The sequence below is a fragment of the Callithrix jacchus genome, chromosome 14 (assembly GCF_049354715.1).
Source record: "Callithrix jacchus isolate 240 chromosome 14, calJac240_pri, whole genome shotgun sequence".
Lineage (NCBI taxonomy): Eukaryota > Metazoa > Chordata > Mammalia > Primates > Cebidae > Callithrix > Callithrix jacchus.
In genome coordinates, this window is record NC_133515.1 from 13,481,154 (window position 1) to 13,496,837 (window position 15,684).

Consider the following 15,684-nt stretch of genomic DNA (forward strand, 5'->3'; position numbering starts at 1 on the left):
GAGTCACTACAAATCACTAATTTAGCCAAAATGATAACTCAAATATTTTTAAAAATCACAACTCCATACTCACTGAGAGAGGAGAGAATGAGCTTTCTAAACAGGCACAGCCATAAACCTTTCATTATCTTTTAATAGTACTAAAGGTCTTTTTCAAAGGAGAAAACCAAATTTCATGTTTGTATTAGTGCATCTTTAAGGCTAAAGCTGGTCTGTAATAACATTTTATAAACTTAACCAGTTTTAAATAGTTTGACCATAACGTATGATTTTCATAAACCTCTTACAACTCTTTATAATTTTTGTTAAACAGGTCAATTGTCTATGAAAGCCCGGTTAATTGGCCACACTGGCTCAGATTCTGGCTTGAAATCAGTATGCTTTTAACGTTTTAACCTATGGGGAAAGCAAGCCTAAATAATCCCCTTCAAATCTTAGCCAACTTGCTTATACCCACAGAACCTTCTTTTTATTTTTATTTTTTGAGACGAAGTCTTGCTCTTGTCACCCAGGCTGGAGTGCAAAGACATGATCGTGACTCACTGCAACCTCTGCCCCCACAGGTTCAAGCGATTCTCCTGCCTCAGCCTCCCAAGTAGCTGGGATTACAGGCCCCTGCCACCATGTCCTGTTAATTTTTGAATTTCTAGTAGAGACGGAGTTCCACCCTGTTGGCCAGGCTGGTCTAGAACTCCTGACCTCAGCTGATCCACCCGTCTTGGCTTCCCAAAGTGTGTGGAATACAGGTGTCAGCCACTATGCCCAGTCACCCATAAAACTTTTTTTACAAGATCAATCCTTCACAAACCCTTTTCAACTTACTTAAATCTTCAGTTTTATCCCATTACACTTTAAGGTTAAGACAATCTTTAAAACCCTCTGAACTCAACAAAATTGCATTCCCTTTAACAAGATCTATTAATCCCCCACCAAAACCTCATTCTATTTTCCCTCTATAATTTACAAACTTGTATGAAAACTGTTTATCCAGTAGTCTTAGCAACTATTATTTTTTGCTGGAAAACCTGATAAGTAAGCAATTTTAATTATGTATTAGGTGTGGGGCCTAGGACATCAAACAGACCTGCAGATTAGGACTCTTTCCAGCATAGCTAGAGGGCATGGCTAACTCCACATGTCCCCAGGACCTATGGAGAATCTAATGCTCCAAAGTAGGTAAATTGAACAATTTTCAAAAGTCAAAAAAGCAGTTTATGACCTTAAGGTCTTTTGCAAACCTAATATCTGATCTGCATAATTTAGACCAAATGCCTCAACTTTTGAAGATATTTTAACCTATGGGGAAAATAAACCTAAATAATCCCCATCAAATCTTAGCCAACTTACTTGTACCCACAGAAGTATTTTTACAAGATCTTTGTGAAATAAAGTAATCTTGGGAAAATAAAGACAGTTTTGTTTTGTTATTTTGTTCTGTCTACAAAAACCAATAATCTTTACAACTGTCTTTATTTTCTCAAAGATTACTTAAAAGGCATTACAGTTTTTACTTTTCTAATAAAATATTTGATTTAAAGTCTTATTGTTTTTAAACCAATTACAAAGCACTTTTATATATAGGCATTATACACAAAGCATATACATACACAGACAGAAGATCCAGTAGTTGTAAGATTTTTCATCTGCCAATTTCTTAACTGCATTACTGGCTTCAGGGTGGAGCTCTTGAAGGAACAAGATCAGGAAAGCATGCAGTTTCTAGGGTATAGTGAGCAGACACTGATGGAAGGCAAAACTAATTCCCCAAAATTAAGGGTCTCATTTTTATAACAGATCCTGAATTCCCAAAACAGGGAAACACTATGAACTGAGATAGTACAATGATTTTATTGTGCATTTTATTGCCTAGCAACCTGAAGCCAATTAGCTCACTCTGTTTTTAGTCCATACCCTATGTGCAGGGCAGCGGTGGGAGGTGGATGAGGACAATTTTATACTTTCCAGACGGTCAAGAGCATGCTTCTCTGATTCAAACACCCAAACAGCCAAGTATTGCCCCATAACTGCCATTAGCTATCCCCAAAACCCCATTTCTTATTTACTTATTACACACCAAAGCCCTCTCATAATGTGAAGTGATTTTTGAATACCCCCAAAAGTAAAATTCATTAGATGATGAAATGTGCAATGGAAAGGAGCCTTCAATTTTGAGAGGAATGTATCCATTTTTAATTCTTGGGCTTTCATGAAGAAATCCCAAACCTCTTTCATGAAGAGGTTTTCCCCAAAATGGGGTCTGTGACACCTCCTTTGTTTTTTCCTAAGAGTCCCAAGCTATTACATCCACTTTTAATTAAAATGACTTTTAACCATAGTGCCCTGTCAAGAAAACAATTCTTTCAAATATCTTATTACTCCACTTTAGCCATGCCAAACAGCCAATATTTCTGGCTTTTGGACTTGACCAAAGGTAACCTTCCAGGAGCTCAGAGAAAGGAAAATTCAAGATGGTTCATGGAGGGGACGAAAATCAATAAACGGTAAAGATCACACAGATATCAAACCACAAAGGGCTCATTTCCTAAGCCAGGAATGAACCCAGGCTGCCATTTAAGAATGGCAGAGCCTTAGGTACTAAGCTATAGCACTGGGCAGTCTCTACTGCCCTTCACAGAAGGAACCTACAGCAGCCAACTAGGAGCTTGCAAAAGCTTTAAACTGCTGAAGATAATTTTTAGGGCTATGACATGAACACCAAAATTTCTGTCCTCCAGCTTGCAGGGACCAAGAGAAAGTACCACCATGTGGTTATAAGGTCAAGTTCCCAAGGACGTTTTTCAGCATGTGGTCTCTGGGCAAGATGGCCACCCTGAGTAACAGAAAAGACAGGAAAGGGAAAGAGGGAGAGACAAGCATTCCCTACAGCAGGGTGCGGAAGGTGAAGAGTTCAGGGGGGCCAGAGAAAGACCCATCCATTACAGCAACTCTGAAAAGTTCAGGCAACCACTTATCAGCTGTGAAGGGATCTTTTGCAGCTGCCTTCCCCTTTTGGGGAAAAAGCACCCCAAGTTTTATATTTCTGTACATGCCTAATCCTGTCACCCACAGACATTAGCAAAGAGTACAAGGAAAATTAATCAAAAGAGAATAATCGTTAACATCTCATGGTACAGAATCCATTCTTAGCCAAGAGGGACTTTATTGAGAGAAGCTTCCAACCCACTAAATCTTAGGAAGGACTCCAATCTTCCTAAGTTGGGACTCGTATCCAAGTTTGGTCAAGCATCCTTGCCTTTTATTAAGAGGGGTCTTTAACTCTCTCTGACTTAGTAGAGATTTTAACTCCCTTAAGTTGGGCCTTTAACCCAATCCCATCAACTCTCTGAGTTAATGCACCCCCCTTACTCAGAGTCTTCCAATTGGTGCTGCAGTCTGTTTCTTTTGGATTGGGGTCTTCTCAGTATCATCCCTTCATGGTCTCGTGTTGTCTCGTGTTGTCCTGTGTTGTCTGGTCTTGTGTTGTCCGGTTTGGTCTTGTGCTGTCCTGTCTTGTCTGGTCTGGTCTCGTGTTGTCTTGTGTTGTCTCATGTTGTCTTGTGTTGTCTGGTCAGACATCATTGTTAAGGTTTATAATATTATTAATGACTTAACCAGATAAAACAGTAGACAAAGATTGGTTCAATTTTGAAAACTATCAAATAAGTTTGACGAATCTATGTTCACTCACCATTAATCTCTAATCAAAGCAGAATTTGTAAAGTCATTAAAATTATTTATAAGCTTATTTAAATTATATAGTCATGATTTATTATGAGATTGCTAAGATTCTTATTCTCATACATTTTTTTAAAAAATCTTACTTGTTCTGCCCTTGTATATTTATGAAGAATCACATATACCTGGCAAAACAAAACATATGCTAAAAATAAATGATAGGAAAGATGAGTTTCTCTTCATAATGGCCCACCAGTTCTTCATCCTCCTTCCCAGAAGCAGCTACTTTAGTAGGTTCTTGGGTCTTTTTTCAGAAATAGTCTATGCACAGATGTTCTTGTTTCTTCCTCCATAGTTAGAAGCATGCTCTATGCACTCTACTTTGGCAATTTTACTAAAAATCTATTTTGGATACAACTCTGCATGAACATCTACAATTTAATTCACTGTGGAGAAAACAATCTTCACAAAAAGAATATAGTCAGTCACTAAACAAATAAATAACTAAACAACAATAATGAGCCCCAAAGGAGATTGGGAGCAAAGATGTGAAGTTTCGATGTTATCCAAAATGCCAATTTTTAAATGTTTTTGCAGATGTTGGGGTAGAAAATAAAAATAAAATAAATAAAATGCCCAGCTTCTAAGAAAACATTATAAGCATTCAAAGAAACATTAAATTCTGACCCACTGACAAAAAAAAATAAGCAGGTAATAAAAGCAGAGTAAGCAGATGTCAGACTTAGCAGACAGAGGCTTCAAAGAAGCCATTATAAATATGTTCAAAGAACTAAAAGAAACCATGATTAAAGAAGTTAAAGAAGGTATGGTGACAATGTCTCATAAAGAATAAAAAGAAATTATCAAAAAAAGGAAATTTTGGAAAGAAAAAATATAATCACTAAAATAAATTCACTACAGATGCTCAAAAGAAAAAAACTTGTGAACTTAAAGATAAATCTATAGATATTAAACAACCTAAAGAACAGAGAGAAAAAAGAATGAAGAAAGTAAACAGCCTCAGAGGAATGCAGAAAAAATATATTTGTTTTTCAGAAAGTGATTTAATTTAGGTAGAGAAAGAGAAAAAGGAGAAGAAAGAACACTTCCATGAAGAGTGTGGAAGGGGACTCCAGAGGGGAAATCTGGCAGGGTATAGGGACAAAGAGTTTTAACCTGGGAGGAATTCCCTCCTTGTCCAAACACCCACCCCAGGCCAAAGAAAATAGTTCCTTTAAACTTCTTCTGGAATGATTGATTCTTGACCTCTTCCCACGCCCATGAAAATTAAAACAGAAACTGTTAAACCTCCCAGATGGAGAGAGATGGGAGCAGGGCATGGTGCTGGGAAGTCTTAACATGCAGCAACACACACCTACTGGGAGGATATCTTTCATAAATAAAGTAAAATAAGACATTCTGAGACATACAAAAACGGAGAGAATTTGTTGCTAACAGATCAACATTACAAGAAATACTTAAAAAAGTTACTTAAGATGAAAAGACAGAAATTGGGAAACTCACAAATATGTGCAAATTAAACCATACACTCCTTACATAACCATTGGTTTAAAGAATAAACCACAAAAGAAATGAGAAATATTTTTAGATGCATGAAATTAAAACAACATATCAAAAGTTATGGTATGCAGCAAAAGTAGTGTTCAGAAGAACTTTATAGCTATAAACACCTATATTAAAGAAGATCTCAAATCAATAATCTAATTTTCCATCTTAAGATACTAGAAAAAGAAAAATGAACTATGTCTCAAAGCCAAAATAAGAAAGAAAACAGTAAAAATAAAAGTGGATATAAACAAAATAAAAAATTAAAGAAGAGTGGATAAGATTAATGAAAGTAAAAAAAAAGATCAACTAAATTGGTAAATCTTTAAGTAGATTTACAGAAAGAGAAGAAGGACTCAAATTACTAAAATCAGAAATAATGAAGGGAACGTTATTACCAATCTTATAGAAATAAAAAGTATTCTAAGAGAATACTATGAACAATTCTTCACCAACAATTTAGCTTTTCATAGTAAAACACTCAGTAAACTAGAATAGAAGGGAACTTCCTCAGCCTGAGAAACTATATCTATGAAAATCCATAAATAACATCAGGCATAATGGTAAGAGAATGAACGTTTCATTCTAAGATTAGGAAGAAGAAAAAGATATGTACTCTCAATTTTCTAGCTAACATTATAGTAAAGGTTCTAGCCAGGCAGTGAAGCAAGAAGATGAAATACCAGACATCTAAATTTGAAAGGAAAAAGTGACATCATTTCTTCTTACATATGACATTCACTATTTATCTATCTATCTATATATTTTTCATAAACAAGTATGTGAAAACCCAATGAATCAACTAATATCTATTAGAATAATAGATTTTGACAAGATAGTAGAATATAAAATCAATAAATCAAAATTAATTGTTCTTACCATACAATGAACAATCCTACAATTAAAATTACTGGAAAGAAGTCGTGATCCAGACCCCAAGAGAGGGTTCTTGGATCTCACACAAGAAAGAATTCAAGGCTAGTCCATGGAGTAAAGTGAAAGCAAGTTTATTAGAAAAGTAAAGGAATAAAGAATGGCTACTTGTAGGCAAAACAGCCCTGAGAGCTGCTGGTTGCTTATTTTTATGGTTATTTCTTGATTATATACCAAACAAGGGGTGGATTATTCATAGATCTTCCAGTAAAAGGGTGAGCAATTTCGAGAAATCAGGGTTTGTCCCTTTATTTAAATTGCATTTTAGGTTTTGGGGTACATGAGAAGAACATGCAAGATTGTTGCATAGATACACACTGTACCTCCCGCTGTCCTTCCCCTATTTCCCGTCAACAGACCCCACTTTGTGATGCTTCCCTCCCCGTGTCCACGTGTTCTCGTTGTTCGACACCCACCTATGAGTGAGAACATGTAGTGTTTGATTTTCTGTTCTTGTCTCAGTTTGCTGAGAATGATGGTTTCCAGGTTCATCCATGTCCCTACAAAGGACAGGAACTCATCGTTTTTATGGCTGCTTAGTATTTCGTGGTGTACATGTGCCACATTTTCCCTGTCCAGTCTATCATCAATGGGCATTTGGGTTGGTTCCAGGACTTTGCTATTGTAAACAGTGCTACAGTGAACATTCGTGTGCATGTGTCCTTATAGTAGAATGATTTATAATCCTTTGGATATATACCCAGTAATGGGATTGCTGGGTCAAATTGAATTTCTATTTCTAGGTCCTTGAGTGATCACCACACTATCTTCCACAATGGTTGAACTAATTTACACTCCCACCAACAGTGTAAAACTGTTCCTATTTCTCCACATCCTCTCCACCATCTGTTGTCTCCAGATTTTTTAATGATCACCATTCTTACTGGTGTGAGACGGTATCTCAATGTAGTTTTGATTTGCATCTCTCTAATGACCAATGATGATGAGCATTTTTTTCATATGTTTGTTGGCCTCATGTATGTCTTCTTTCGTAAAGTGTCTGTTCATATCCTTTGCTCACTTTAGAATGGGCTTACTTGTTTTTTGTCTTGTAAATCTGTTTTAGTTCTTTGTAGCTTCTGGATATCAACCCTTTGGCAGATGGGTAGACTTCAAAAATTTTTTCCCATTCTCTTGGTTGCCAATTCACTCTAATGACTGTTTCTTTTGCTGTGCAGAAGCTGTGGCATTTGATTAGGTCCCATTTGTCTATTTTGGCTTTTGTTGCCAATGCTTTTGGTGTTTTGGTCATGAAGTCCTTGCCTCCACCTATGTCCTGAATGGTTTTGCCTAGATGTTCTTATAGGGTTTTTAACAGTGCCAGGTCTTATGTTTAAGTCTTTAATCCATCTGGAGTTAATTTTAGTGTAAGGTGTCAGGAAGGGGTCCAGTTTCTGCTTTCTGCACATGGCTAGCCAGTTTTCCCAACACCATTTATTAAACAGGGAATCCTTTCCCCATTGCTTGTTTTTGTCAGGTTTGTCAAAGATCGGATGGTTGTAGATGAATTGTGTTGCCTCCGAGGGCTCTGTTCTATTCCATTGGTCTATATCTCTGTTTTGCTACCAGTACCATGCTGTTTTGATTACTGTAGCATTGTAGTATAGTTTGAAGTCTGGTAGTGTGATGCCTCCAGCTTTGCTCTTTTTGCTTAGAATTGACTTGGCTATGTGGGCTCTCTTTTAGTTCCATATGAAGTTCAAGGTGTTTTTTTACAGTTTTTTGAAAAAGGTCATCGGTAGCTTGATGGGGATAGCATTGACTCTGTAAATTACTTTGGGCAGTATGGCCATTTTCACAATATTGATTCTTTCTAACCATGAACATGGAATATTTTTCCATCTGTTTGTGTCCTCTCTTATTTCATTGAGCAGTGGTTTGTAGTTCTCCTTGAAGAGGTCCTTTACATCTCTTGTTAGTTGTATTCCCAGGTATTTTATTCTCTTGGTAGCAATTGTGAATGGCAGTTCGTTCTTGATTTGGCTCTCTTTAAGTCTGTTATTGGTGTATAGGAATGCTTGTGATTTTTGCACATTGATTTTGTATCCTGAGACTTTGCTGAAGTTGCTTATCAGTTTCAGGAGATTTTGGACTGAGACAATGGGGTCCTTTAGATGTACAATCATGTTGTCTTCAAATAGAGACAATTTGACTTCCTCCTTTCCTATTGAATACGCTTTGTTTCTTTTTCTTGCCTGATTGCTCTGGCTAGAATTTCCAATACTATATTGAATAGGAGAGGTGAGAGACAGCATCCTTGTCTAGTGACAGATTTCAAAAGGAATATTCCAGTTTTTGCCCATTCAGTATGATATTGGCTGTTGGTTTGTCATAAATAGCTTTTATTATTTTGAGATACATTCTGTCAATACCTAGTTCATTGAGGGTTTTTAGCATAAAGGGCCATTGATTTTTGTCAAATGCCTTCTCTTCATCAATTGAGATAATCATCTGGTTTTTGTCTTTGGTTCTGTTTATGTGGTGAATTATGTTTATAGACTTGTGTATGTTGAACCAGCCTTGCATCCCTAGGATGAAGCCTACTTGATCATGGTGGATAAGCTTTTTGATGTGCTGTTGCAATCGGTTTGCCAGTATTTTATTGAAGATTTTTGTATCTATGTTCATCATGAATATTGGCCTGAAGTTTTCTTTTCTTGCTGAGTCTCTGCCGGGTTTTAGTATCAAGATGATGTTAGTCTCATAAAATGATTTGGGAAGGATTCCCTCTTTTTGGATTGTTTGGAATAGTTTCAGAAGGAATGGTAACAGCTCCTCTTTCTATGTCTGGTAGAATTCGACTGTGAACCCATCTGGACCTGGGCTTTTTTTGGGTGGTAGGCTTTTAACTCCTGTCTCAACTTCAGACCTTGTTATTGGTCTATTCAGGGTTTTGACTTCTTCCTGGTTTAGGATTGGGAGGATGCAAGTGTCCAAGAATTTATCCATTTCTTCCAGGTTTACTAGTTTATGTGCATAGAGTTGTTTGTAATAATCTCTGATGATGATTTCCATTTCTGTGGAATCTGTGGTGATATGCCCTTTATCATTTTTTATTGCATCTATTTGATTATTCTCTTTTCTTTTTTATTAATCCTGTAAGGTGTCTATTTTGTTGATTTTTTTTGAAATACCATGACCTGGATTTACTGATTTTTTGAAGGGTTTTTTTTTTGTGTGTGTGTGTGTGTCTCTATCTCCTTCAGTTCTGCTGTGATCTTAGTCATTTCTTGTCTTCTGTTAGGTTTTGAGTGTTTTTGATCTTGCTCCTCTAGCTCTTTCAATTTTGACAATAGGGTGTTGATTTTAGATCTCTCCTTGTTTCTCATGTGGGCATTTATTGCTATATGTTTTTCCTCTAGATACTGCTTTAAATGTGTCCCAGAGATTCTGGTATGTTGTGTCTTCATTCTCATTGGTTTTGAAGAACATCTTTATTTCTACTTCATTTCATTGTTTATCTAGTCAACATTCAAGAGCCAGTTGTTCAGTTTCCATGTAGCTGTGTGGTTGCAAGTTAGTTTCTGAATTCTGAGTTCTAACTTGATTGCACTGTGGTCTGAAAGACTGTTTGTTATGATTTCCCTTCTTTAGCATTTGCTGAGGAGTGATTTACTACCAATTATGTGGTCAATTTTAGAGTAGGTGTGATGTGGTGCTGAGAAGAATGTATATTCTGTGAATTTGGGTGGAGATTTCTGTAAATGAGTATCAGGTTTGCTTGTTCCAGGTCTGAGTCCAAGTGCTGGATATCCTTGTTAATTTTCTGTCTGGTTAATCTGTCTGATATTGACAGTGGAGTGTTAAAGTCTCCCACTATTATTGTGTGGGAGTCTAAGTCTCTTTGTAAGTTATTAAGAACTTGCCTTATGTCTCTGAGTGCTCCTCTATTGGGTCCGTATATATTTAGGATCGTTAGCTCTTCTTGTTCCATTGATCCTTTTACCATTATGTAATGTTCTTCTTTGTCTCTTTTGATCTTTGTTGGTTTAAAGTCTATTTTATCAGAGATGAGAATTGTACCTCCTGCTTTTTTTTTACTCTCCATTTGATTGGTAAATCTTCCTCCATCCCTTTATTTTGAGCTGTTGTGTATCCTTGCATGTGAGATGGGTTTCCTGTATACAGCACACCAATGGGTTTTAGGTTTTTATCCAATTTACAGTCTGTGACTTTTGATTGGTGCATTTAGCCCACTTATATTTAGGGTTAATATTGTTATGTGTGAATTTGATTCTGCCATTTTGATGCTAGCTGGCTGTTTTGCCCGTTAGTTGATGCGGATTCTTAATTTTGTTGATGCTCTTTAGCATTTGGTATGTTTTTGGAGTGGCTGGTACTGGTTGTTCCTTTCTATGTTTAGTACCTCTTTCAGGAGCTCTTGTAAAGCAGTCCTGGTGGTGATGAAATCTCTGAGTACTTGCTTGTTTGCAAAGGTTTTTATTTTTCCTTCACTTATGAAGCTTTGTTTGGTTGGATATGGAATTCTGGGTTGAAATTTCTTTTCTTTAATGATGTTGAATATTGGCCCCCAACTCTCTTATAGCTTGTAGGGTTTCTGCTGAGAGATCTGCTGTGAGTCTGATGGGCTTCCCTTTGTGGGTAACCTGACCTTTCTCTGTGGCTGCCCTTAGCTTTTTCTCCTTCATTTCAACCCTCGTGAATCTGACAATGATGTGCCTTGGGGTTGCTCTTCTTAAAAAATATCTTTGTGGTGTTCTCTGTATTTCCTGGATTTGAATATTGGCCTGCCTTGCTAGGTTGGGGAAGTTTTCCTGGATAATATCCTGAAGAGTATTTTCCAGCTTGGATTCATTCTTTCCATCACATACAGGTACACCTATCAAATATAGATTAGGTCTTTTCACATAGTCTTATATTTCTTGGAGAATTTGTTCATTCCTTTCTACCTCTTTTTCTCTAATCTTGCCTTCTCATTTTATTTCATTGAGTTGATCTTCTATCTCTGATATCCTTTCTTGTGCTTGGTCAATTTGGCTGTTGAAACTTGTGTATATTTCATGAAGTTCTTGTGTTGTGTTTTTCAGCTCCATCAATTCACTTATATTCCTCTCTAAGTTGTTTATTCTCATTAGTATTTCATCAAATCTTTTTTCAAGGTCTTAGTTTCTTTGCATTCATTTAGAACACATTCTTTTAGGTCACAGAAGTTTCTTATTACCCACCTTCTGAAGCCTGATTCTTTCAATTCATCACATTCATTCTCCATCTAGCCTTGTTCCCTTTCTGTTGAGTTGTGATCCCTTGTAGGAGGAGAGACGTTCTGGTTTCGGGTGTTTTCATCCTTTTTCCTCTGGTTTCTTCCCATCTTTGTGGATTTATCCACCTGTCATTTTTGTAGTTGTTGACTTTCAGATTGGGTCTCTGAGTGGACGTCCAGTTTGTTGATGATGAAGTTATTTCTTTCTGTTTCTTAGTTTTTTTTTTCTAACAGTCTGGCCCCTCTGCTGTAGGACTGCTGAGGTCCACTCCAGGCCCTCCTTGCCTGGGGATCACCTACAGCAGCTGCAGAACAGTAATGGTTGCTGCCAGTTTCTTCTGCTATCTTTGTCCCAGAAAGATACCCACCAGATGTCAGTCTGAGCTCTCCTTTATGAGGTGACTGTTTGGATATATGTGGGTCAGGGAGCTGCTTGAGGAGACAGTCTGTCCTTTATAGGAGCTCAAGTGCTGAGCTGTGAGCTCTGTTGTTCATTTAGAGCTGCAGGGCAAGTACGTTTAAGTCTGCTGCAGCAGAAGTCATAACCCCCCCGCTTTTTATTTTCCCCAGGTGCTCTGTTTTGGGAAGTTAGGGCTTTATTTATGAGTTTCTGTTTTGCTGCTGGCTTTTTTCAGGGCTTCCCTGCCCAGCCAGGAGGCAGCCTAGTCACTGTCTGCCTGCAGAGGCTTTGCTGAGCTGCTGTGGGCTCTGCCCAGCTGCTGTGTAAACTTCCCTGCAATCCTGTTTATATGGGTGTAGTTAGAAGTGCCTCGACAATGGCAGCCCACCTCTATAATGGCAGACTCTCTCTGTAATGGTGGGCTGCCTCGGCAATGTCAGGCTGCCTCAGCAATGGCAGACTACCTTCGTAGTGGTGGAGTGCCCAGTAATGGCAGACGCCACTCCCCTTCATATCTGGACCATCCTGGGTTCAGCTGTGCTTGCTGTGAAATTCTCAATCCAGATTGTTTCCAATTGTTGTGTTTTTGTGGGTGTGGGACCAGCTGAGCCTGATCACATGGCTCCCTGTCTCAGACTCCCCCCTCTTTTAGGTGAATGGTTGACTCTGTCTCCCAGGTGTTCCAGTCACCTCTTGAAAAGGTGCCAAAATCTGTGTGATTTCCCATGCGGTGACCAACTGCGCTGGCTAAAACAGCCATGTTAAGATTCATGGTGCTTTTTTGCCCTCGAATCTCCTGGCCTGGTTCCCTTTTTCTGTCCCCTTTTTAATCAGATGAATGGGCGACTCTGTCCAAGGAACTCCAATTGCCAGCTAAAATGGCACCCGGACCTGTGTATTTTGTACGGAGAACTGCTGCACCAGGGCACCAGCAAAACAGCCATGAGCTGTGCTGGCCAAAACAGCTGTGCTGGCCAAACAGTCACACTGATGGCCCATGGGGCTCCTATGCCTGGAAATCTCCTGGTCTGTGGGCAATAAAAGTCCATCAGAAAATGAGGCATCCACTCAGCTTGGAGCTGCAACCCTGAGCTGCTCCTAATCGGTCATCTTGGATCCCTCCCTCTGCAAACTAAATTTCTCTTATTATTTTGTGTCTCAGTCACAAGCATAAACTTTGTATGAGGGTTTTTTCTGTATCCTTAGTGTACATATCTTCCTTGCACATAGGAGGTTCTCCCTAAATGTCTGTTGAATTGATGAATGAATTTTAAATAGCCCAGTTCTCATTAACTCACAGACTAGAATAACTATCAGTTACTGACTGTTCTAAAATAACATATATCTATTTTCCCAACATCTGAACTTTCTAGTGTTGCTTCTTTATGGTGTCCAGTTTGTCTGTGTTCCACTGTGGGAATGGGTGTGGGCTGGGTTGTTATAAACTGGAGCAGCTCCAGAATTCCCATATGGGAGAGGTTTAGAGGCAACAGTAGTAGAGGAGCTAACAAAGGAAAAATTCATTCAGACAAACTTGTAAGAAGTAGGAGGAATTAAGTATGAAAAGATAATTTGAAGCTATATTTTGGAAAGTAAACTGTCCTTCACATTACACTCACAGACCATATGAAGGATCTACAAAAAGTTCATGGAAAATGTGTATTATGAAAAAACTATGCATGGATTTTGATGGATTTTGACATTTTTTTGCACCAAAATAAATTCGTACTAACTTGTTATAGCATAGCTGAACAGGAACTAGTTTGAGGCACTAAGAAGGCAAAGCCATCAGTTAAAAGAGCACCTATCAGAACATAAATCTTACTAAATTTAAAGCAAGGACAAAATCAAATTTCTGTTGAAGCTTGGGTGCAACAAAAGTGAAATCTCTGATGATATACTAAAAGTTTATGGAGACAATGCCCCAAAGAAATCAGAAGTGTGAAAATGAATAACCCATTTTGAGAAAGGTTAAAACAATGGTGAAGATGAAACCCTCAATGGCAAACCATCCACATCAATTTGTGAGGAAAAATTCACATCTTGTTCACACCCTCATTGAAGAGGACCGCAATTAACAGCAGAAACAATAGCCCACACCATAGACATCTCATTGGGTTTAGCTTACACAATTCTAACTGAAAAATTAAATTAGAGCAAACTTTCCACTCAAATGCTACCAAATCTGTTGTGCCCAGATCAGCTTCAGACAAGAGCAGAACTTTCAACAAAAGCTATAAACAAGTCGGATCAAGATCCTGAAGCATTTTTTTTCAAAGAACTGTAACAGAAAGTAGAATGTGGCTTTATCAGTATAATCCTGAAGTCAAAGCACAATGCAATGGCTACCAAGCAGTCCAGGCAAAGCAAAGAACATCAGTCAAGAGCAAAATCATGACAACAGTTTTTTGGGGATAGTCAAGTTACTTTGCTTGTTGACTTTCTTGAGGGCCAAAGATCAATAACAGCTGTTTATGATGAGGGTGTTTCGAAAAACCTAGCCAAAGCCTTAGTAGAAAAATGCCCAGGAAAGCTTCACCAGAGAGCTTTTCTTTGCCATGACCATGACAATGCTCCTCTGCATCCCTCTTTTCAACCAATGGCAATTTTGTAAGATTTCTGATGGGAAATCATTAGTCATTCACCCTCTGGTTCTGATTTGGTTCCCTCTGACTTATATTTGTTTTCAAATCTTAAAAAAATGTCTTTAAAGATACCCATTTTTCTTCAGTTAATAATGTAAAAAAGACTACATTGATATGCTTAAATTCCCAGGACCTTCAGGTCTTTAAGGATAAACTAAATGGCTGGCATCATTGCTTACAAACGTGTTGACCTTGATGTAGGTTATGTTGAAAAATAGGGTTTATATTTTGAAAACGTTTATATTTTAATTCCATTTTTTTCCCACAAACTTTAAAAAGTTCCCTTATAGAAGGTTTACAAGCAGGATATGATTTTATCAAATCAGGATTTTTCTGGTGACAGGGAGGAGGGTGGATGGGAGCACAGAGAAACAGGAGGCATGTGGGTAATGTTTCTATAACAGGATTAATTTATTTTAAAGGAAGAACATAAAGAAGTCAATGAGTTTCCATCTGGATTTTTCTTAGTTTGGAAATCTTCTCAAGTTTCTAACAGATTTTATCATGACCTTAGTGTATTTTTGAGTTAACAAGCCTTGATAGAAAATAAAAATCTACTCTAAATATTTAAAAAATATATTTCAAGTGGTGATGGAACATTTCCTTTGTCATAAGGACATTTTACCAATCTGCATAGAAATGCTGTAAGTCTTGGAGAATTTCCTTCGTTTTGTTGAGGATTCTGCCATCTGCCTTTTGAATTTTGGTTATTAAGGTTGAGCAGCTTTGTGGCCTACTCAGATTGCCAACATCTGCCTCATTTATTTAGGCTTTCTATTTTTCTAATATCCAGGATGAATTGAGTTTTAATGGATGGGACCGATTTTAACTTTGCTTTCTATTCAAAAATAAACTTTTTATATGAATCTAAATCTTCTCTCGCTCCATCCACTTGCAAGCACGTAGACATTTTGTAGAATGTAATTATTACAGAGGAGCGATGCTATTTTTTATTTAGCACAATTTACCTATTACAGAGCACAGCATACAGTTCTATAACACATAATGCTCATAGTGGGCTACATAGACCCTCTCGGCCAGCTCTATTTTTGCATATGATTCATTTTAATTTCAGAGGCACAAAAGGGATTATGTCTCTATTGGAACATCTTGAGTAAGCCCTACAGCAGGGGAGCTGTGATGTCATTTGTTCTATGAAAAGCATGCTTTCATCTATTATGGACTGAGTCTGAAATGTAAATATAAGATACTGAGGGATTTTTTTTTTTGTTAGAAAACTGGTG